General features: G+C 34.9%; 1 protein-coding gene across 3 annotated transcripts in view; it reads right to left on the bottom strand.

The window, feature by feature from the left end:
• LOC125666134 (uncharacterized) overlaps positions 1–13,481 on the bottom strand; it is a 54,545-nt gene extending 41,064 nt beyond the window's left edge. For all 3 annotated transcript variants that reach the window (XM_056151392.1, XM_056151391.1, XM_056151393.1), the window contains exon 1: positions 13,385–13,481. The gene's annotated coding sequence lies outside the window, so the exon portion shown is untranslated. The remainder of the gene's footprint in view (positions 1–13,384) is intronic.
• Between the last annotated feature and the right edge of the window lie 12,060 nt (positions 13,482–25,541).

The raw sequence follows: 25,541 nt of genomic DNA, 5'->3' as shown, positions 1-25,541 counted from the left end.
TAGAAAACGCGTGGTGAACCTTTGAATTCAAATTTGTTGTTTTAAGTTTAAAACCCCGTGTTTACTCATTCGCATAATGCAAGTTTCTCAATGTATATTTATAACTGCCTTGTTCAATGGAACGCAAAAGTGCTTTCTTTTGAATGCATTTGTTTTAATATGTTAAATAGCATAGTCTTTTGCGTTAAATTTGGCAATGGAAGTACAATATCTCCATGTCACCACTTCTTTTGGATTTTTTCCCATTTCAATTGGAGTAGAAGGAACAGTGAGAGTTAAATGTAAATTATGCTCTTTCATGATAAAAGGTGAATATAACGTAAAGTGGTCAATCATATCACTCCAATAAGCAATACAATATAGATACATAATATATATGTAGTTGGGCGAACACGTCCCCTGGACACACCAGAACAAATTTACCTGTAGTTTCCTTACATATCAAAAGATGAAAAAAAGAAGAAAATTAAATATAAAAATTACCATTCTTAAACTATGGAACTATGAACATTAACAAATTCCTTTCTATTGAAATCATTTGGAATAGATTAGAAATTATGAAATATAAGGAAACTTTGGATTTAAAAATCAAAACTGCTATCAGCAGAAAACATGGCATGGATGATTATACCGTTGATTAACATTGCACAGAGAACATAGAATGAGTGCCTTGGCTTGAATCTTATATATATATATATATATATATTAAGGTAATTCCCAATACCACGTCAAATAACGTTAGAAACGTTATTCTCGAGTCACGAACGTTATCTCACAGTCACCGAACCTGATGGCATTTTGGCATTTTGGTGAAATCCGTAGACCGTATTAAGGCTGATTGTTTGAAAACAAACAACAACAATTTAGAACTAAACAAAATGTATGCATTGTACGAATCGCAATAATACAAACAAGCCGGTTTTATACAAGACAACGCCTGGGAGAGAAAATATATAGTTTTATGCATGGCGAAGTCGTAAACTCTTCATACACATTGCGTTATGACACACAGTATTATAGTAATTCCCGTGAGATTTTTGCAAATAGTACAGATTATGATGCGCAGCTCAGTTAAGGCTATCCGAGAAAAATCACAGTACTGTTAGAAATGTACCTCTGTGCACTCCGCACAATATGGTGTCACAATGAAAAAGTATGTCACAGCGTGCATGCTTTGATAGTTGTCTCGCTGGGAAAGTGTCATAATATTTTGTCCCTATTTACTACTGTTATCAAGTGATAAGCTGTATACGTGAAAATATATCTTGTCAAATATATATATATATATATATATATATATATATATATATATATATATATATATATATATATACGCGCATACATTCTTCTCATAAAAAAAGCTCTAGGTAGACACTTTTTATTCTTTGGATTGTTATACCGGAAACTATGATTTTGGAATTATCATTTTTTTCGTGTTTAAGTTAACACATTACTATTCTAACTATTTTCTTTCATTTATCAATTGTAAAATAAATCTTGTTAATTGTTTAATTGCCTTTTGCTAGTAAAATCTGCTGCGCTATATTAAGGGTTTGTTCTGACACACGTTTGTTCAATTCATGGTCCACAGGAATAGGGTGTGCATACAATGGGGGGTCAAAGTGTTACATGCCAATGTATGGGAAAATCTCCAAAAATACTTAAGCTACGACTTTCATATTCTGTATATGCCTGTACATTTCTTATGAAAGGACTTTTCATATGATACAATAGTATGTGATCTTGTGATCTTGAGATTTGGCCTACGTTTAATGACAATGTAACCTATAAAATACATCTTGAAGAATTTAAGGCAGATCTGCTATATCTTGCATACGTATTTCTTAGGGGAGACCTTTTATTTCATATCATGATCGTTCACCCCCTGACCTTGAACTCGAAGTTTTACAAGAAAACATTATTAAAAACTATTAAATATATTCCAAACTATTTTAGGTGGATCTTTTATTTTGTATATGGATTCTCTATGACAAGACCTTGTACAACATGGTGTTTAATCATTTGACCTTGATGTTTTACCTTTTTAAAAATCTTAAGTAATCAATATATCCTGAACTATTTAAGGTAGGATTATATTTTCCTTATGACAAGACCTTAGTATTTTACGAAGTTTGACCTATTTTTGATAAAAACTGTACCATCAGTGCGAACTGAGAATCTAAAAACGACCAGCAAACCTCATATCTCAGATTTTCACACCACCGTCCACATATGTTTATAAGACAATTGCTCTAAAGACATTCACACCTGATGTTGATCGTTTTGCGGTGGAACTGTCATTACCTGCTCTAGCGAATTAGGTTTGTCGCGACCGGGATTTGAACGACCTTCCCCATGCAAGGCGAACGCTTTAGCCTCTAGACCACAGCAGCGGTACAATGTATAATTGTTTGATTGGTGACTATACTGTGCATCTTGCCAACTCTGATTTGCATGTCGCTGATTTTAAACAGAGCAACAACCAAAATACATATGTAGAAATGTAGAAATGTATACAGCTTTGACATATTCAAACCAAGGCGACTTTTGTTTTCATCAATTCATTAATCTAACTAATATTTGGAATCGCACGATATGTTGTTTCCATAGTTTGCACACTACCGGGGAGCACTAGCAGTAAAAACAAACTTATTCAATAATGGATAAAAATGAAACATATTTATGCAAGGTGAAGATAACGAACAGTGATCAATCTCATAACTCATACAAGCAATACAAAATAGATAGTTGGGCAAACACGGACCCCTGGACACACCAGAGGTGGGATCAGGTGCCTAGGAGTAGTAATCATCCCCTGTTGACCGGTCACACCAGTCGTGAGCCCCATATCCTGATCAGGTAAACGGAGTTATCTGCAGTCAAAATCAGTGTGCCAAGAACGGCTTAACAATCGGTATGAAACACGTCAGACAGCATTTGACCCAATGCGAGGTTGTATTGACGAACTAGATCGTTATAACGACCATATAATTTGCGAAATGTTGACTTCAATCGAGATTGTTGAAATCCCTGTACCATCAACTTGTTTGTCAGTAGCTTACCTCGATTTAAAAACTGACTATACCCAGAACAAGCTCTTGCATATGGAATCAGTTGAGATATATAAACACCATATGCAGGTGATAATGGAATATTGCTACATAAATGTGGGAGGTTGACGATGGAGAAGCTGAAATCATCCCGTTTGTCATACAGTTGATTTGTCAGCTTGCCGTTAATGTCTACTTTCAATAAAATATCTAAGTATGAAGCAGGAGTGGACGACTCTGTGGTGTTCTTTATTTCGAGCTCACAGGGATATATCAAATCGACATATGAATGAAAGCTATCATTGTTAATAGACAAAACGTCATCGATATATCTAAAAGTCGAATTGAAGGTCACAGCGAGAAATTTTTTCTTCTCACGTAGAAGTTTTTGAATAAATTCTGCTTCATATGAATATAAAAACAGGTCAGCTAACAAAGGAACACAATTCGTGCCCATGGGAAAACCAACAGACTGTTGGAAGACCCGATCACCAAAGACCACGAAGATATTGTCAATGAGGAACTCTGGCATATTTTTTATTTCAACTTCAGAGTACTTGTGCGTGGAATCAGAGTGGTGTTTAACAAAGTAAGTTTTTGAATGACTGATCACTAGATATGAATATTTCCGTTTTCCGTTTTTGTTGAAGAAGCAGCTGTCTATGATGTCAAAAAGTCTAGTCTTTAATTTATCGTGGGGAATGGTCTTGTATAGTGTTGAAAATTCATAGGTTTTAATGCTATTGATTTGGGAAAAATTCTGTGATTTCAAGGTTACTAAGATTTCTTTAGAATTTTTTAGAATTCACATTTGATTAACACCACTTCTGGCATATGTAGTCGCACAGTAAGTTTGAAGTCCCCCCTTCACAGCTGTTAACATTTTCGTGAGGAGGAAAGATAGGGGCTTGGTAGAGCACTTACTGGATCCAGCAATGTATCTTTGTTTGTAAGGGTTTTATGTAGTTTAGGAATCCAATATAGGTACGGTAATTCATATTCATTCGACCCATTGACTGGAATATTAAATGTGTCTAAAACTGAAGCATGGTTTTGAAGAATTGTGTCTTTTGAAAGGGCTGTTGGAGTATAAGTATGGTTACCAAAAGTGGAATTAATGCCAAGTTCGTTTAAAATACAGTTGTAATAATGAGCCTTACAAACAAAGACAATGTTGTTACTAGCTTTGTCAGCTGGAACCAAAACATATTCCTCATGTAACCTATCTAATTATTTTATCACTTCTGATTTACTAAACACAGAAGGATAGATGGTATGTACTTTTGTTTTCATGTGTCTAATGCGGGATTTTAATATTCCTCTTATGCTTTTAACCCATTCTGACAATGTATCAAGTTCTTCTTTTTCATATTTAGCCCATCGTCTGGCATAATCTTCGACATAATTCATAATAGAGATGAAGTTCTGTCGCCAATTAGAAGACCGAGGTTCTCTGTATTTAGGACCTTTAATAATAAGTGATTTGAGGTCTTCATTTTCAACTATATCAACATCACCAGTAATGACATGTCCAGCTGGACTGTAGTTGAAAGAAGATGAAGAACAAGAACATGTTGGTGGATTACGTATAAGATGGTCTATATCTAAGCACTGCAAAGTTTGTTTATAATTAAAAAGTTTGGATGCAATAGTAGAAGTATAGCTGTAGGAGATACAGGGTGTAGACTTGAACTTGAAATAGGTTGGAATACACGACTGAACCCTTTTATGACGAAGAATTTTGCTTAAATTGACGGCATCTATTTCTTTGTTTGTAAATTTGAGCTTAAGGTGGGTCCTTAGTCCTAGATTTTTGGGGTTTAGGTAGCATTTTTTTGTTTGTAATCAATAAATTAACATTCAGAGTAATGAAAAAATGCAAATTAGTTAAGGATTTCCATATTAATTTTCATTACAGACACTACTGAAGTCATGTATCCCTAGTAGATTTTTATGAAATTCATTGGAAACAGTTATTTGTCATTATTTTAAAATAAAAACAACAAGAAAATTGTTTAATTGCATTTATTTATCAGGAAACATTTCAATAATTAAAACACATGTCGTTTTCAATATGTTCATCAAGTTTTAGAATAATAAGTGCAGAATTATTGAATTAGCATTGTTCTCCAAAATGTTAAAAAACAAATAAATGTGGACACAATTTCCTTATAGCATGGTTTACATATCATTTTTTCTGTTTATATTAGTAGATGTACATCTGTTATAGTTATTTATGGGAAAAAATCCATACCTTTCCTTGATAATTTCGAATTTATAGCTTCTAGCGTATGTATACCCCCATAAAAAAACGAAATCTGGCACCATACAGCTGAGCTATTCAAAATCACTCATGGATTAAAATTTTATGTAATTTCACGAAAAGACACAGATAATGATTCCTTATCACCTTGGTAAAATGTTTGTGAAATATAAAGGAAATATATTGCATAATGGACTTGATAAATAATTTATTTAAAACGGAGTTATTGTCCTTGGATTCAATATTTTGAAACATATCATTGACTATTCAAATATAACTAAGACTTTTGAAATATTTTATGGCTGACAATCTTTTTTAAAATAACTATTGAAAAAGACTCCAACACAATTTATGTTCCAGTCATTAAATCATTGACTTTGCAAAATCTTATGACATCACAGGAGTGTGGAACTACGTTAAGGAACTGACGGCATGATTTGGAAGGAATATCATCCATGGTCCGTGCTGGTTTATAGAGCCTGTGGTAGGCAACATCCATAATCATAGAGTTAAGTATATATTCAGGTGTTGAAAAATCCAAGTATAGACTAGCCATAGCTTCTTCAAATAACGTATGTAAAACCCTCAATGGAATAGAGTAAAGTTTTGTACGAATATGATGTGGACCCAATTGTCTGTTGACGTGAGGCAAAAGTGAATCAAACGTGACATCATTTATACTTGGTCTTTTATATGAACGATGTCCGTGTCTGCGTTTTCGTCTTTGGGTATTGGGAAAGAGTCCCATCGCATTAACGTTATTTCCTTGTGGACTAGTCAAATTTCCCACATAATATACATTATTATTGCATCCATATGGAAATGCAGTGCCTAGGGTCCTGATCCAGTTATATTCTCATTGTGTAACGTCAAAACTTATATTTTATATTTCAGAAACATTTTATTCTTAACATTTATGCATGATATTGATAAGAAATTCTTGTTCCGAAACAATAAACAGTGATTTCTCATTTTCTCATTCGTACTTTCTAACACAACTGCAGATATGTCGTAATTCCTGCGGCCGATAAGGATAAATTACAGGTAGAACTAGTCACAGATTTTGATCTGTTACCTGTGGATGAATGACGTTTTGTGTACTTTGTACACGTCCCAACAAATCATACAAGAAGAAATTGAAGATAACGCACATTGATTATTCTCATAAATCCCCCCCAAAATGGAACATTAAGAATATGACAAACACGAACCCCTGGATACACAAATAGTGGAATCAGGTGACTTGGACGTGTTGTCCCCCACCAACATATTCATGCACCGAATTATCTATGAATTCAATCAGTACGGGGATATTTTCAGCAAATCAACAGATTCTATGACAAAATAAATTTAACAAACTATTTTTACCTGTAAGTACTATTAACTCTTATAAAATTTCATCCAATCAGATTTGAACAATATCTCAAGGTACCTGACTCGGAATATCGTTGATGTACATGAGATAAACTAATTCTTAAAATCGATTGCTCAATCAAACTAATTACATGCAATTGAATCGATATAAATACCCAAACTACACAGCTATTCTTTCTAATTTTTTCAGATGGAAATCTTGAATGAAGCGTATTCCCCCCAAAAAGAAAAAAATATGGTAGTAAATTATTTCAAATAAAAGTCTGTTTGATTAATTACACTTATTTGATTAACCCTCTTGGGTCCCTCCTACTTGTTATGTCGAGTAGGATCTTAATAATTATCCCATACATGACCTTCAAGGTGTTACAACTGACCAATCAGTGTATAGGATCTTCATAATTATTTGTTTTATGCTATTTTTCTGTGCTAGGTATCTTGCTTCTACACGGATTTGTTTTCGCAGTTGTGTTAAGTACGGCCATAGAAATATGTCAGAAAAAAGGCGTTAATAAACAGATCAATTTGTGACAAATTCGGTAAACACAACCCTTTTATATAAAAACAATATGTATATATCATTAAGTGCAGATTGATCTCTTATACATTTTTCACCAGACCGACAGTCTCTACATCAACTCTGTATCACGTGATCAAATATCAAGATAAAAACGTAGCGTGTATGTATAAATCGTTGAATTGGCAGGATATCCAGATATCAATGCAAGTTGAAGTTAATATAACTTCAAAGCATATCAATTTCTTAATTTGAAAAGTGCTGAAAGCAGTTTATTGTGACTTTTAACATGTCTAATGTTTGCATTGAATATGCAAGATGCAGCGAATTTTGCACATACGAAGTTGAATCTAGACTGAAAACATATTTTCTGTTGAAGCCAGATCTTGCTCTCCTAACTTTCCTTTGGCACTGAAGTTCACATGTCACATAAATCAAACATTTTTCACTTAAAAACCTCGGGGTGTCGTGTCAATGATGAATTTTTTTATGTACGGAAACCCTGTTTATGCAAATGAGTCCATTGTGAAAGTAACTATACGTGTAGATTAGGGGCGATATCAAGATCACAATATAATATGGATATTACTTTAGCATGTATGCTATATAAAGAAAAAAATGAAACTTTTTCAATATCAAAAACAATTAATATAACCCATTTTACAGAAACTTTTACGCGATTGCAGTTTACCGTTTGACAGGGGTGGTAAATAACGAAACAATATTTTGACATTTCCAACCACAAAAGGACTGTATATATGTACGTCATGACCTTCGTCATGACGCATTTTTCATTGTGACGTCGTGCAATGTGCCAGTGCGGTAAAGTAGATTTATGTACAACACTGGTATTAAAAATTTTATGGGAAAAGCCTTAACTCAACCGCGTTGTACTCCATTAACTTAACACTGGTATTCTTTGTTATTAGTGTGTCGGGTGGCCAGGGATGCACAACTTACGACGTTTGCGATGGATTCCAAAATTGTTTTTATTCAGATTGGAGGAAATTACTTGGACATGGGTAAACCAATTAGAACAGTATTTGGAGATATCGTCAGTTATGCAAATTATTTGATGATGGGATGTGAAGCGAAATTCGTAATTATAGGACATTTTTTTTAGACGAAAAGGATTGGTTCCTATAATGAATAAGTGGTTGAACTGAACAATTTGTTGAAGAAAAACCATCATCTTAATGAAAGATGAAGATAACGAACAGTGATCAATCTCATAACTCTTATATGCAATACAAAAAAGATAGTTGGGCAAACACGGACCCCTGGATACACTAGAGGTGGAATCATGTGTCTTGGATGAATAAGCATCCCCTGTCGACCTGTCACACCCGCTGTGAGCCCTATATCCTTATCAGGTAAACGGAGTTATCCGTAGCCAAAATCAGTGTGCCAAGAACGGCCTAATAATCGGTATGAAACACGTCAGTCAACATTTGATCAAATCATAGGTTGTATTGGCGAACTAGATCGTTATAACCACCATGTGATTTGCGGAATACGGATTTCAATCGATACTGTTGAAACCCCTGTACCATCAACTTGTTTGTCCGTAGCTTGCCTCGATTTAAAACTGATTATGCATAGAACAGGCTCTTGCGTATCGAATCAGTAGATATATATATATATATATATATATATATATATATATATATATATATATATATATACCATATGCAGGTGATAATGGGATTTTGCTACATACATATGGGAATTTGGCGATGGAGAAGCTGAGATCAGCCCGTTTGTCATACAGATGAGTTGTCAGTTTGCCGTTAATATCTACTTTCAATAAAAAATCTAAGCATGAAGCGGAAGTGGACGACTCTGTGGTGTCTTTTTATCTTGAGCTCACAGGGATATATCGAATCGACATATGAAATAAAGTTATCATTGTTAATAGAGAAAACGTCGTCGATATATCTAACTGTCGAATTGAAGGCCACAGCATGTTAATAATTTTCTATTACCTGAGTTATATCTACATTCCTAGAGATAATTCTGCTACGGTCTTTGTTCGATCTTGAATATCGTACCCAATTTCTGAAAATTGTGATATATTCTTGTAAAAGGTTCAATTTTGTTAAAGTAGAATTTAGGGTTTTGTAAACCCATTATGTTTGATCAATTGATCAGATTCATTTTGGGTCTTTTGTTCATATTGCAGGGTATCTTGATCAAACAGATTTTTTGCAATGACCAATGGGTATGTAGGCCAAAGATCCAATATAATTCCAATAATCTTTGGATTTCCTTGATATCATGGCAGTTAGATATGTATTTTCCATATTATTCATTACAACTTCTCATTGAAAAAGAAAACAACACAAAAAACCATGGAGATACATTAACCACCCCTACCTTTGACCTTCATGTACATCTATTTAGGTCTCAGTTTGTCAGTTTTTCTGAGGATGAACTATTACGTATTTCTCCCTTCTTTTTTTTCAGATATGCCAAGGAAGTGACAAGGGACAGTGAATCCAGACCAAAGAGATCAAGAATAATTGAGAATTCACAGAGGACAGTGTCCGCCATCACTCATGTCTCAACAAGAAATTCTACTATCGTTACTACTAACAATGATTATGACAAATTGGCAGATGCTATTTCAAAGAAACGTAATCTCATTGGAAATTTACAATTACCCCACTCAACACCATAATAATTACACCAAGTGGATCTTTGGTCTGAAGTATGCCCTCCTCCAGTGTAGAATCAGGACTTCCTCTGGCACATTCTCCACCAGAAACAGGATCACGCTCTTCAGTGCCGGAGCCTAGGTAGTCAACTGGGGCGGTTAATTATGACAATGGTTTCATTTTGAGTAAGGCAACAACCCAATCACCATTCTTGATAGCTCTAGTTGTTTGGAGGCGAGTCCCTATTCACATGTGACAAGAACTCGTTAATCAATGGTATCCCCTTGTCTCTTTATACAGGTATACCTTAAGGAACACCCCCTCCCAAGAGAGTAAAACAAAACAAAAATGACAAATATATTGATTTAATCTCACTGTTTAACCTCCAAGTTTTCAGGAAGAAAAGATATTTCTGCAGGTAGAACAAGGGAGCGCCATTGTTGCATCAGAAGGGAGTAAAAAGATCTCATTAAGACAATGGACGAATGTTTTTTTTATGATCTTTGTGTCAGTATATTTTAAGGCAAAGCCAAATGAGGTATCTCACTTGATCAAATGCATGACTACCATCTGTCGGATCCATGCTGCTTATGGCGATATGGCTTGGCGGTATTATGACGAGAATTATTAGAAAATTTAGATAGTGTAGTTATCTGCCTTGATAGCAGCCACTCCGGGAGCTCATGGTAAGAGCCTCAACAATTTCAAAATCTTCTCAAGATTCTCGTAATTGTTGCCTTGTCTGCCAGTAAGCCACAGAAGGAAAATCATGCTTTGCATTTAATAATGGTCAGCCATACTCCTCCTCTCCTTCAACCATGTCTACACGCCTTTTCCTAATGTAGTGTCTTCTCTATTAGGTGTTGTGCCAAATTCTACTCCTGGGAAATTCCGCTTAATTCACGACTTGTGTTTTCTGTTACAATATTCTCTTAAATATCATTCTAGATGAGGCAGCTAAGGTTCAATTTGATACCATCCTTTCCGTTAAAAGGTTTGAAAGGAAAACATGTCTTATGTGCTTCGCATAATTACCATACACCCTAGTTGCTAACAATTGTTAGGAAGTCATGTTTCATTAAGATAAATGTCTACGCATTGGGGTTAGAATAAGTTGTAGAATATTTGCAACTTTTAGTTATGCCCTGTAGTGGGTCATGTGTTGTAAGTTTCAAGTAGGTGGAATGTCTCATATAACAGATGATTGTTTTTATCGGTAAAAAAGGTTCTACCAATTATGAAAGGGATTTGAATCGATTTATTTCCATGTGTGCTGAAATTGGTGTTCGATTCAAGTATGAAAAAAAAACTGTTTTACCATCCACAGCCATTGTCATTTATAGCATTGAGATTGATTCAGCGGTTAACGAATCAAAATTGTGCATTGAAAAAATTGAGAAGATTAGTAATCATTTACAATATTGTACAAAGAAAAACTGTTATTATGACCGAGTTAAGATCGCTCCTAGGTTTACTGAATGTTGCAACTCCCGTTAGTACATCTGGAATGGCATTTTCGCGACGGTTAACAGATGTTACTTCGGGTAAACTTAAACCTCAACACTTTAAAGTCCAACTTAACAAAGAAGACGACTAGACATTAACTCTTGGTTATTGTTCATTGATAATTTCAATATCAAATATATCTTCAATGCTGATAAATTCAAATATTCAGATCATTTGAAGTTATACACTGATGCAGCTGGGTCATTAGGTTTTACATTTGTTTTGGCTTCACGGTGGTTTGCTTGTGAATGACCTCCTTCTCTTTGTGATTTGGAAATAGCTATCGAAGTATTATTTTCCATAGTTTTAGCATTCGAGATGTGGGATGATATTCTGGTAAACAAATGTATATTTCTTACAGATAACTCTGCAATAACATGTGTTATAAACGGTATAAACAGTTATAAACAGTAATTCTTTAATATAACCTACAACTATGCGCCTTGTTAGAAGGCTAGTGGTGGTGTGAATATGTAAAAACATTCATTTCAAAATTGAACATATTCCGGTGAAAGAGAATGCGATTGCTGACGGTTTATCTCAATTTACATTTCAGGAAGTACGCCTCAAGGCTCCATAGTTGGACCTGGAAGCAACATATATTCCACCCGAGTTAATAAACATTGAAGTAGTGACTAGTTAATGCTGTTACGTAGATCTCTTTCGCCAACAACACGTATTGCTTATGCTAGAAGTTAGAAATTATTAATTCAGTATGATCAATCTTTCAGTCTTAGCATTGTCATTCCATTCCCTTCAATTAATTTAGCAAATTTTATTGAACACCTTTATTCATCGGGTGTTAGTATTTCATTTATAGCCTTTCAGTGCTCTTCTATTAGTTTTGTTCAGAGGTTATTTGGTTGTATTGACCCATGTCAAAGTTTTCTTAATGAAAAAAATTGCTAACAGGTCTAAGACTATCAGTCTGAAGTAACCGTTTCGTTGTTCAAATTCTTCTGGTTACGCTTTGGAAAATTTGATACCTAGTAATGTATTGCAAAGTGGTAAAATTTAAACTGGAAACTGAACTTCGTTTATATTAGAACTCGAATCCGTCGGAAGAAAAATGGTAATCGGACAATTATGGTTGTCAAGTGGGCGACGAGAACAGAAATGTTGGGTACCCACATGCAAAGTATAGTTGTCAATGCGAAGGGGCTAGCAGTAATTTGGAACTCTAACGGTACGGTTTTGTATATGGTTTGCAATGTTATATGTACCACATGACTGAGCTGTTCTCCATGACTTTTGACTTGTTTATTTTGCATACTTTCATGTCTCCATGTTAAACTGATGCTTTAACTTAATGTAATCTGATTAATATAGTGTTTTGCCTTCAATTCGGGTTTTAAACCTTGTTACTTGTATACCACATTGTTAGTGGCATAATTTTGTCCACCTTTTTTGCCTTTGTTTTATCATTTTATACCGGGAGGCAACAAGTATATAATGTATGTGATCTACCCGGGTTGATGGCATACAGTTTGTTTTATGCAATATGTGTTCGGATTGGCCTCCTAGTATTTCTATATGATGCTTAATTATTGTCATTTCAAATATATGAAAATTATGGAAGCAAACTGGTTGTCTATTGTTTTGTCAAAAATTTAGCTTTATGCTTTAGCTTGGGAATAACGAAGTTTTACTTTAATACAATTACCGTGAAGGATTCTAAATACATAGAATACTACAGTACAGACTCAGTATAAGTATTGTATTGCAATACTAAGTGGAATTTGCTGTAGAATACGTCATTGAACATGTATTCCATATTTAACAGAAGCTTCAAATACGAGGAAAACGTGGTTACAATACTGAAGATGTTTTATAATACAAAAACTCTCAGCTCGCAGTTTTACAACATTGTATGGTATGTTATTTTACCGTACTGTCAATGATTGTGTTATTTAAAAATCCCAATCCTAGACTGCATATACCATACAGTATGCTGAATAAATGTTTAAAACAGAATGATCTTGTTAAGTTAATCTATTTCACATTAAAAAAAACGTACCTGGAGTAGGTTGGAATGTATTATCTCTGTGAAATCAGAACTTCATTGGATGCTGTTGGATTGCTAATTCCAGATAGTACTAAAATTCAGAATAAATGGCATTGATACATACGACACTACGTACAACATTTACATAAACAAGTCACGCTTGCCAACAGGCTCATATATCACAAATTGACACCAAACTTATAGGTAGAATATCGATCATATTATCTTTAGATTCAATAGCGTCGTGTGGACACTCGTCATGCTACAAGTGGTGTTTCTCTACCCTAATATTTACTTGGTTACATGGATCCTCCAATTTTATCAATGTGGGAGCATGCACAGAAATAACTCATATATTTCAATATAATGTTTTAATCAATGGATTGTTTTCCCCTTTCCCAGATGAGGACATCTTGTTTTAGTATGGATTCGTCCGTTTCTTCTTCTTCTTCTAATGCAAAGTTTGTCCGAACCATAACTTGTTTTGTCTTTTGACATAGGCCTTTGATATTTGGTATGTGGGTATATCAAAACTATTGAACCAAAACGTATTTAATTGTGTCAAAAAATATCTTAAGTCTCGTCATTCAATTTGATTTTCAAACACGTTTTCTGTTTCTTTAAATTCTACTCGGTACGGATATTCTTTAGTCTATTTAGTATAAAATGGCCTCAATCGGCTTTTTAATTTATATTTCATGAGACCTGCTTTGTTTCTTCCTAACCTTTTCTCTTTTCTCCTGGGACGTCTTTCCTTGAGGACGAGAAGTCGTATTTAAATATAGAGACATTCCCGTACATATATCAACACCGCTAGATAGCTGAATAACTTGATAAACACTTTATTATAGTTAATTCAAATAAACTGCTTAAAATTAACATCGAGTAGATGTCGTAAAACATCACTACCGACCGCGTAAGAGACTTTCTTCCCATCGAGAAGCTTTTTAAGAAATTATAATTCGTAAGAATATTAAAACATATCAGCTATTTAAGGGGCACGATTCGTGTCCCTGGAAATTCAACATACATTAGGAAGGTTTCATCACCACAGACTACGGATATATCATTAATGACGAACTCCAGCATCTTTAAAGATGAATATCGGAGTACTTCTGTGTAGATTAAGAGTGGTTTCGATGATTGATCACAAGATATGAATATTTCCATGTTCCATTTTTATAGTAAAACATCTGTCTATCATGTGGAAAAATAGTCTTCAATTGTAGTCGATGATTTGCCTAGAACAGTGTTAAAAAGGCTTGCCTACCACGTCTGACGGTGAAAATCATAAATGATAAACCCACCTCAGATATTTCCAGGGGTCCGTGATTACCCAGCTCTGTATTTTGTATTGCTTATATCAGTTGAATGTTAGGACGTTCTTGGCACACTCATTTTGACTACGGATAACTCCGTTAACCTGCTCAGGATATAGCGTTCACGGCAGGTGTGACCGGTCGACAGGGGATGATTATTCCTCCTAGGTACCTGATCCCACCTCTGGTATATTCAGGGGTCTTATTTGCCCAGCTATCTATTTTGCATTGCTTATAGAACTTGTGAGATTGATAACTGTTCGTTATCTTCACCTTTCATAAAACAGAAGGAATAACAAATTCGCCAAATGAAGGGGAAAACACATACCAGATTAGTGCGGATCAGTTCCAAAAATATATGAATTCAAGATTTGGTATCGAATGAGTTCCTTTTTAAACACATTATGGGGTATTCTACATTGTCATAACGGCGGACGACCTTTTAAAACATGAGTGAAAATATAGATATCAGCAATATTTGTTTATTCATTTCTAAAATAATCACCTATCTGAGTAGCTCAGTAGGTTAGCACGTCGACTGCTGTACTGTTCATCGCGGGTCGTAGTCCAGCAGTGGGTTTTTTCCACATTACTTTCTACTAAACTGCATTCTTTTTACTAAATACTGTTGTCCATATCTCTCACTTTTCATCCATATGCAAGGTGAAGATAACGAACAGTGATCAATCTCATAACTCTTACAAGCAATACAAAATAGATAGTTGGGCAAACACGGACCCCTGGAGGTGGGATCAGGTGCCTAGGAGGAGTAAGCATCCCATATCAAATTTCTCAGATGTAACATACTCCTTTAATGCATTCACTGGATTAAATCCGTTTCACTCCATGAAAGCATAACTATGCATGTCACTGAAGAAATATAGGCAAAGAGATGTGCTTGTTAGGCAGCTAGAACAACCAGAAAGGCTACAGGGACGTTTTGAAGGTGAAGAGTACACGTACTGTACACCACATTATTGAAAACAAATGCAGCAATACACAATGGTTGAATTCGTCATTTTGAACCAAACCGTCACATCTAGAGCTAGAAAGTGATACGTCAGTTAACACTGAGGTAGACTATCAACTTCTTCACATTGGGAACCTATCATCCGAACAACTAAACCAATGAACTACATTACACACTATTTTTCATATCCCTATGAAGCAAAGAGGTTCACAGCTTGTTTACATGGATCCAAGTTCTGCATTGCTGAATTCATCGTCATGCAACCGATTAGAAATACTTTCAATTGATGACATTGCAGAAGTGGGAAGGTATACTTTTTCAAACATGAATCTTATGAAAATTAACCATTTGGCAGTCTCTCTGTGAGTTGTTGATGACCTTTACTATTTTAATTATGTAAGTTAAAAAAAAATGGTATACAATTCACAAGCAGCAGAAACTGTAATGAAACTAATGGTGTCCGAAATATTGGAGACCAAGCTAAAGTGGACAGGAAGTTTCAATACGGTCAACTAGTGTCATATTTAGCATATCTAGCATGGATGACAAATGCAGTTTTCTTCAAGTTGAATAAGTTTTCGTGGACATTAGCATGGAAAATAACTGTACACAAAGTCCAATTACGTTTGAAGAAATGATAGAAGATATGACCAGTAGAATTCCACGCAGACTTTATACACTATCAAATTGAGCGAAATCAACGTGGCCTAACAATATGATTCTTTGATGCAGAGAAAATCAAAGTTGATAACTCTGCTTTAGATGCATTGAACAGACTAAACATTACAAACGTTTTATCTCAGATGCATCGACCACAGTGGTGTAATGCCTAATTGTGGGTTCTTTAAATGAACATCATCAAGATTTACTGAACTTGAAGATTGTAAGGCACTCTGTTATTTTGTATTTGTCAGACACAAACATGCACATTTACAGGATCACTTTATATGGAATGTTTTTTTTTATACAAAAAGTAGGCATTGGTCTGTCGTACCCTCGGATTTGTTCATCTGGGAGGGACAATATTTTGTCACTATAATAAATTACTACCGTCGATATTTTGAAGAATACTCAATTCGCAACACGTTAGCCGGTACCGCTATTTACTATACATAAATAGCGTTCTCCCGCCATAGGTTACCAGAGATACTTCTATCTGACGATAGTTCGCAGCATTCGAGGGACGAGTTTGCAAAGTTCAGCAAAACAGTACGGCTTCGTATATAGGACCTCAGGTCACACATATTTTCAGTCTAATGGGCTTGTTGAAAAAACGGTACAGTCTGTTAATCACATATTAGCTAATTGTAAATATGACCACGAAAACCCTTATTTCGGCATCTTCGAGTACTTAAATACTTCGCTGGAAGGCGAAACTTCCCCGGTACAAGTTCTGGCGAGTCAACAACTTCGTCCCATCTTACCAATAACTCATGGTCAACGCCAGCATGCAGAAAAATGAACATCACCATAATCAGCTTGTCCATAGCCATGAGAAATAAGCTACACACTATCCGTGACAGTCCACACCGCTTACACCGGAAGGGAAACACCGTAAACATAAAGAAGCACACTATTTGGTTTCTGTCGACAGTAACAAATCAAGATGATCATCGATATATATCGATTACTCAAATTCTCCATGTTCGATTATAGATTTGATCATTAAAGGGGGGGGGGGGTCATAGAATTATAAGATCATTGGTGACTGCATCACTAAGGATAGATGCAAGGTGAATACAACGAACAATGATCAATCTCATAACTCCTACAAGCAATACAAAATAGATAGTTGGGCAAACACGGACCCCTGGACACACCAGAGGTGGGATCAGGTGCCTAGGAGGAGTAATCATCCCCTGTTGATCGGTCACACCCGCCGTGAGCCCCATATCCTGATCAGGTAAACGGAGTTATCCGCAGTCAAAATCAGTGTGCCTAGAACGGCTTAACAATCGGTATGAAACACGTCAGACAGCATTTGACCCAATGCGAGGTTGTATTGACGAACTAGATCGTTATAACGATCATAGAATTTGCGAAATGCTGACTTCAATCGAGACTGTTGAAATCCCTGTACCATCAACTTGTTTGTCAGTAGCTTACCTCGATTTAAAAACTGACTATACCCAGAACAAGCTCTTGCATATCGAATCAGTTGAGATATATAAGCACCATATGCAGGTGATAATGGAATATTGCTAGATACAATTTCAGCATAAAACATTAATGCAGAATATTACGATCTACATAGCAAATGTTGAACTCAACGTCAACACTTTCTGCAACAAAGTCGTCATCTGATATCTGTGAAGTCTGACTGAACTGAAGACTGGTGTTTCTAGCGCACGACGCAGAATGGAACTTAAAGCGATCGTTGTCTCTGTCAAATTTGATGAGAATGAACCAATTCGGTGTTTGAAAAGCTTCAGTTCTCGGGAATTCTACCCCCGGTCCCTGTTTGCACAACAAAAACCTACGAGTCGCACTTTTTTTGGTTTTACATCAGTAGATGTCATTTTGTAGTAATGTTCTCACGAGAGAAATTGAGGTGAAAAATCTGTGTAGAAATACATTTTTAAAATTATATGCACAATTGAAATACTCACTTTTAAATAAGTAAATCGATAATCATTCTTAGATTAAGAAAAATAGCTACGTGTTTTATTTCTGCTATTGCTTTCATAACAGTTTTGAACGATAAACCATATGTCTCAACCATGTTACCTGATGAATGTTCCTCGGCTTATTTTTTTTTCATGAAAAATTGATTTTCTAACTAGTTATGATAGTGCCTATCAAAGAAGATATGGTGTCCTTTAAATTTGAGAGCTCCGCACACGTGTTTTACTACCCCTTTCCCTAGATATCTTCCATGGAAAAGGTCATGTTTCAGAGGCATGGCCAATATTCATAATAGTGGCAAGCCTCGTCACACCTCATGAACACCTAACGAAATCATATTTACCAAATAAAATGATATAAAAAAAAAATTCAACACCAACTGTAACAGTATTACATTTCACAACCTACATCTAAGTCTACATTTCAATACACAAATATGTAACTAAAACTCGCATAGACTTCTCCGTGAATACATTAACAACACAGACATTTACAGAAAATAAAAACAAATTAGAACAAGTATGCGAATACCTGTCATTTCCAAATATATCTTTAGGCCTCTTTTGTCATATTTGTTTGCCATGCATTGTCTAGCTAAAACTCTTCCTTTATACTTGATCATGCCTTTATCTATAGAATATTGCTGAGGTAAATTCATGTAAATTCTGAACGTTTTCCGTGATTCGTAGAGGACATATCTTATTTTATGTAATCTGTCAAGACAAATTGCAACTACGTGTACATGAATTTATTATAATTGAGGCCTGTGAAAGAAAAAAAAAGGAAAAATAGCCCAGCAACAAAACTTTGTAAAACATATATTATCAGAGAATATGTGGTCTACAAACAAACCAACCAACACATACAGAGCAATATAACCCTTCCCCCTTTTCAAAAACGGAGGGGGTCATTATTCGTATATGGTCAAAAGCCTGGTAACTACCCGTCATACTCTGGTGGTCCCCATATTCCTTGAGTAGTATTATCGTTTAGATGGAAGGAACGTTGCAGTCGTTCAAATATTTTCAATGTCAGTATTTCTTGAAACACAATGTTGCCTTCAGATGAACGAGAGAGAAAACTGACAACATCAGTAGTACTGTGAATTATATTTGAAAACAGAAAACAGAAACAATAACATTCTAGAATTTTAACTAATTTCACGATCATGCAAGATAAAGATAACGAACAGTGATCAATCTCATAACTCCTATAAACAATACAAAATATATAGTTGGGCAAACACGGACGTCTGGACACACCAGAGGTGGGATCAGGTGCCTAGGGGGAGTAATAATCCCCTGTTGACCGGCCACACCCGCCGTGAGCCCTATATCCTAAACAGAGTTATCCGCAGTTAAATACATTGTGCCAAGAACGGCTTAACAATTGGTATGAAACACGTCAGACAACATTTGACCCAATTGTAGTTTGTATTGGCGAACTAGATCGTTATAACGACCAGAAAATTTGTGAAATGCTGACTTCAATCGAGATGTAAAAAACCCTGTACCATTGACTTGTTTGTCAGTAACTTACCTCGATTTAAAAACTGACTATACGCAGAACAAGCTCTTGTAGATCGAATCAGTTGAGATATATAGACACCATGTGCAGGTGATAATGGAATATTGCTACATAAATATGGGAAGTTGACGATGGAAAAGCTGAAATTATACCGTTTGCCATACAGTTGAATTGTCAGTTTGTCGTTAATGTCTACTTTCAATAAAGTATTTAAGTATGAAGCAGACGTTGACGACTATGTGGTGTTCTTTATTTTGAGGTCACAGGGATGTATCAAATCGACATATGACTGAAAGTTATTATTGTTAATAGACAAAACGTCATCGATATATCTAAATGTCGAATTGAAGCCCACAGCGAGATATTTTTTTCTTATCACGTATAAGTGTTTGAATAAATTCTGCTTCATATGAATATAGAAACAGGTCAGCTAACAAAGGAACACAATTCGTGTCCATGGGAATTCCAACAGACTGTTAGAAGACCTGATCACCAACGACCACGAAGATATTGTTAGTGAGGAACTCTAGCATATTCTTTATTTCCAATTCAGAGTACTTGCGCGTTGAATCAGAATGGTGTTTAAAGCGGACATAAATTAATAAATATAGTAGAATTCTAAATGTCCGCATAATTTATCTGCTAATCCGCCATATTAGTTGGATATTCTATTGTTATATGTATCAGGGTTTGCATGGTATATAAGGGGACGAGTTTTGCTACGCTTCACTTCACATCGGTGTCTTCGATTTACCTGTACGGGTAACTTCGACAGGTAACACGTACATCTCCGATACTAATTTATAGGACATCAAGAAGAAAGGAAATCACGTTTGGAACACCACACAGTGCTCAAAATTACAATATCACATCGTACAGTAATAAATCATTCTACAAGTTTTGGATAAATAAATATAGAATGCCTTTTCTTTTCGCGAATGTACGTACATTTGCAGTAAATATGTCAAAAATATACAAAAACGCGGAGAAATATTCCATCTATTGTCTATTGATAAAAAATAATAGGTAAAGGGTATATAATCTATACCATTTACACTTACTTCAAACAAATGCAAATACATAAATACTACTGTACTTATGCACATCGCATATATGCTCGCCATGAAAACGCATCGAATGCGGACGACTATTTACCTGGGTTTATTCGTAATATCTGTAAAGGAAATGTACGTGTACACTTCTCGAAAATACTCTAAGTAGTAGTAAAACTCCTTTTATTTGCATAATCCAAGAAACAAAACGATAAACTCCATTTGTATTTCAACAGCAAATACCATTGTCAATTTTACAGACTGCGACACACTTAGCCCGTGCCGATGAGCTATCTCCAATCAGGGGAAGTATCATAGTATAATGTTTACTCTGTATTGTCATGAATCCTTATACCATGTATTTTAGAGTATTGCAGATTTATAAATCAGGAAATCATTTAGGTACATAAATTGTTTATGCATATGAAATTTGCAAATACAAAACTGTACGAGTGTATGGGATGAGAGAGAGAGAGAGAGAGAGAGAGAGAGAGAGAGAGATAGAGAGAGAGAGAGAGAGAGAGAGAGAGAGAGAGAGAGAGAGAGAGAGAGAGAGAGAGATGGTATTTATATTCAGATGTTTTATATCTGTACAGACTCAACCCCAGGGGATCTAACTGTACTGTGAAATCATTTGATTTCATTGGATCAGGTTTCTGTGGTTTGAGAAAAAATACAATATGTTTGTGGCAGATGATGTGTAACTCAACTTTAAGTAGTTAAACATGTAAATTGTTAGTCTTTAAAGTAATTATGTAGATTGTCAGTCTTTTTAAGGTAATTTATTATGTAGATTGTCAGTCTTTAAGGTAATTTATTATGTAAATTGTCATTCTTTAAGGTAATTCATTATGCAGATTATCAGTCTTTAAAATAATTCATTATGTAGATTATCAGTCTTTAAAATAATTCATTATGTAGATTGTCAGTCTTTAAGGTAGTTCAGCATTTCCTGTTGATATACGATTTGATTCTGTGGGTAATGGCTGTGCTAAAAAAAATCACACCGTTCAAAAATGATTGTTTTCACAGTTATGGATATATTTTAAATTTCACGAGACATTTGCAGAATTGTCTGAGGAGTCTGGGGATTGATTTTTGTTGAGTATTGATCTGAATGAGAGGAAGTGTAGCTTGTGAGCGCTATGTCTGTCTGTCTGTGTAAGTGGAGTGTGACACATCTTGTGTATCTGTCTGTGTGTATAGAATATGTCACATTAAATTCTACAAATTTGTAAGCCGCCTCTCTGTAGGTCGGGGAGGCCATTTTGTATTTAGATAATCAGTATTTGTCTAGTCATGGTTGCCTGAGGACACAATGCTGGTATTTTTTCTTTATATTTTGTACGATTAGACTTTTTATATCCATGTCCTCCCTGAGTTTTTTCTGATGTGACTTATCTAATTTATTTATTTGAATCTTTGATATAAACCAAAGGTAGCGGTTGTCATTAGATATATATCAAAGGTAGCGGTTGAATGGCATACATAGAAACTCATTTTATTTTAAGAGAGATAAAGCTTTGATATTGAAATAGTAGGCTTTAAGTTAATATCTGTCATTGGGGAGGGATACTAATGCACTAAAATTTATTTCTGACAAGTGACAACTTGGTATTTTGTTTCATAGCACTGACGTTCTGACCGAAAAGTGACCACATTGTGCTAAAATCCATCGCTGAAAAGTGACAAGAATAAGTTACAATTCATCACTGACAAATTACAAAAATAAGTTAAAATTTACCTTTGACAAATGACAAGAATAAGCTAAAATTTATCTCTGACAAATGACAAGAATAAACTAAAATTTACCTCTGACAAATGACAAGAATAAGCTAAAATTTACCTCTGAATAATGACAAAATAAGCTAAATTTTAATTATGACAAATGACAAAAATAAGCTATCATTTACCCCTGACAAGACAATAAGATAACACTAGTTTCTGACAAGTGACAAATTATTAAAAATCGACATTGACAGGATATGTCAGTGTGTTATAATTCATTTCTATCAAAGAATCTTCATCACGTACGATTCTGAAAACTTTCTGCAAACTTGACATTTTATTCATGTGGTATATGTACATGTACCAAGTGATTTACACGGTGTGATCACGTGATTTTGTCATGTGATTTATGTCCCGTTCAGTATTATAGCCAAACCAGAGTTGTTTTGTCATTGTATACCTGTCACATTTATAATATGTGTACAGTTGTTTTCAATATGCACATAGTGCATGCTATTTGTTACAAAAATAAAGAGAAATGTTATTTTGTTCATGAAAGTTTGTTAAGTATTTACAACATTTGAGCCGAATTCTTTGTCATCATAATCTTTTCGCTTTCTTCTTTGGAGCTACTGGATGAATTTCAACCAAAACTTGGCACAAAGCATTTTGGGTAAAAGGAATTAAATTTCCTGTAAATGAATCATCTCACCTTTTAAAGGTAATATGATTTTGATAAACCAATATTTACAGGAAAAAAAATTAGTTAGTGCAAATTCATGTTCAAAATATAATCCACAGGTTGGTAATGGGACTGTAGGAGTGGTGCCAAATCTCCAACCAACATGTTAGCTTATGATGAGTTTTCTTGGTAGAACCAAGTTAGTTCACATTATAATCTCCAAAGTCCAGAAATAGAGCACACGTAGCTAAGTACTTCGTTACTAGCTAAAATACCGATGTATATTTAATTACTGTTTTAAAGTTTAGAAATATTTAAAGAACCAACCCTTTACCTGACAGTTACTAAACTTGGTACAGCAGTTGCCCCTAGAGAGTAGATGACCCCTACTGATTTCCAGATCCCAAGGTTGAAGGTAAAATTAAACATAGTAAGATACCGTCTGTTCAATATTTGAGAACCATTCGCTTGACAGACATCAAACTTGGTTCACTAATTTTCCTTAAGAATTAGATAACCCATTGAGTTTGAGGTCACAAGGTCAAGGGTCAAACTGGACATGACAAGATATTGCCTGTTCAATATCTTGAGGACTCTTTGCTTGACAGGTATCAAATCAGGTACACTGGTTCTACCTAAGGAGTAGATGACTCCTTTTGATTTTGAAGTCACAAGGTCAATGGTCAAAATACTACGGACATAGGTATTGTCTACACACTATCTTGAGTTTGCGTTCCTTGACAGATATCAAACTTGGTACACTGACACATCATAAGTGTAGATATCTAGTATTTATTTTAAGGTCAATGGTCAAACTACTCTGGACATCAGATTTTGTCCATTCAGTATCTTGAGAACCTTTGTTTGACAAACATCAAACTTGGTAGTCTGATGCCGCCTAAAGAATATATGGCCCCCATTGGTTTTAAACTCTCAAGGTCAAAGGTCAGGACTCAAATAACTGGTTATTTGAAAATGTCTACTCAGTACCTTTAGAGATCACAAATAATGGTTGCCTCTGACTAATATATACATTGTAACCCTTAATTTTCACTTTTGCTACAGACATTCTAAATGATCATTTTCAATATTGTAATATGGAGGGCATATATGTTTCTTAAACCTTTCTTGTAAATGGTTTTGATACTAGTTTTATATAGAAGATGTATTATCAGCATTTGTCATTCACTGTACACCATACAATGGTTCATTCAAAATAGATAAATATATAATGAACAGCATTACACATGAAATAATTCTCCTTCTATATCTTGAAATGAACAAAAAGTTTAATGGTATTCCAAGGCCTTATATTCATGTGCTATTGAAAGACTGAATGAATATACTAAGATAATATAACAGTATTTAACTAAAACTAACGTACTTATAATGTACTTGATAGTACCACACTCTCACTTGTAACGTGTTTTCATTTATATTCAATAGATATTTCAAGTTTGATAGCTAACTCAAATTTCAAATATGAATGAACATTAAGTGTCTGCTGTTTTAAGACTAAAGGGTAGTTTTATTTACATCATTAATTACTGTTACAGAAGAGTATATTTTAGTTCAACTGACAAAACACTAGACAGTCTCTCTCTCTCTCTCTCTCTCTCTCTCTCTCTCTCTCTCTCTCTCTCTCTCTCTCTCTCTCTCTCTCTCTCTCTCTCTGATATTTATTTAAATTCCCTAAAAAGTTGTTTTTGAGAAATGGTTGAAACACTTCAGTTCCCTTTTAATTCCTTCAATCAACCGCCAGACTAAATGTAGTGACTTTTATGTAATACATCAAGTTTATACACTCTGTAGTGAGTTTCCGGTGTGTGTTCACGTGTGACATCGTGTCGTAGGTATCAGGTGAAAATTCAATTTTGTTAAAGACGGATTTTCTATATTTTAAGTATCAGAGTAATATAAACAATTTAATCAATGCGCGCTAGAAATTAGAATAGTAGATATTATTAATCATTTGAAGATATCTTCAATTGAATTGTTGCGCTCATCAATGAATTGATATTTTCAAATGCTTAAAGATGTCTTGAATTATTTGAGTTTATGTTGGATTTGGTGATTCATAGACTGAACACCTTGTTTAGATCTGCTTAATATTAATTACCGGTGTTATATAATGAGACTCCACCCGGAAAATTGGCTATATATAGTAAGTCCCCCTCCCCCGGAGGAGTCTGGCAATATAGTTAGACCCCCCACCCACCCACACTTATCAATAGTGAGCCCCCCTCCTTCGTGTTTGGTCTGGATT

This window comes from Ostrea edulis, chromosome 10 (genome assembly GCF_947568905.1).
Source record: "Ostrea edulis chromosome 10, xbOstEdul1.1, whole genome shotgun sequence".
NCBI lineage: Eukaryota > Metazoa > Mollusca > Bivalvia > Ostreida > Ostreidae > Ostrea > Ostrea edulis.
This window is presented reverse-complemented; position numbering and strand designations above follow the sequence as displayed.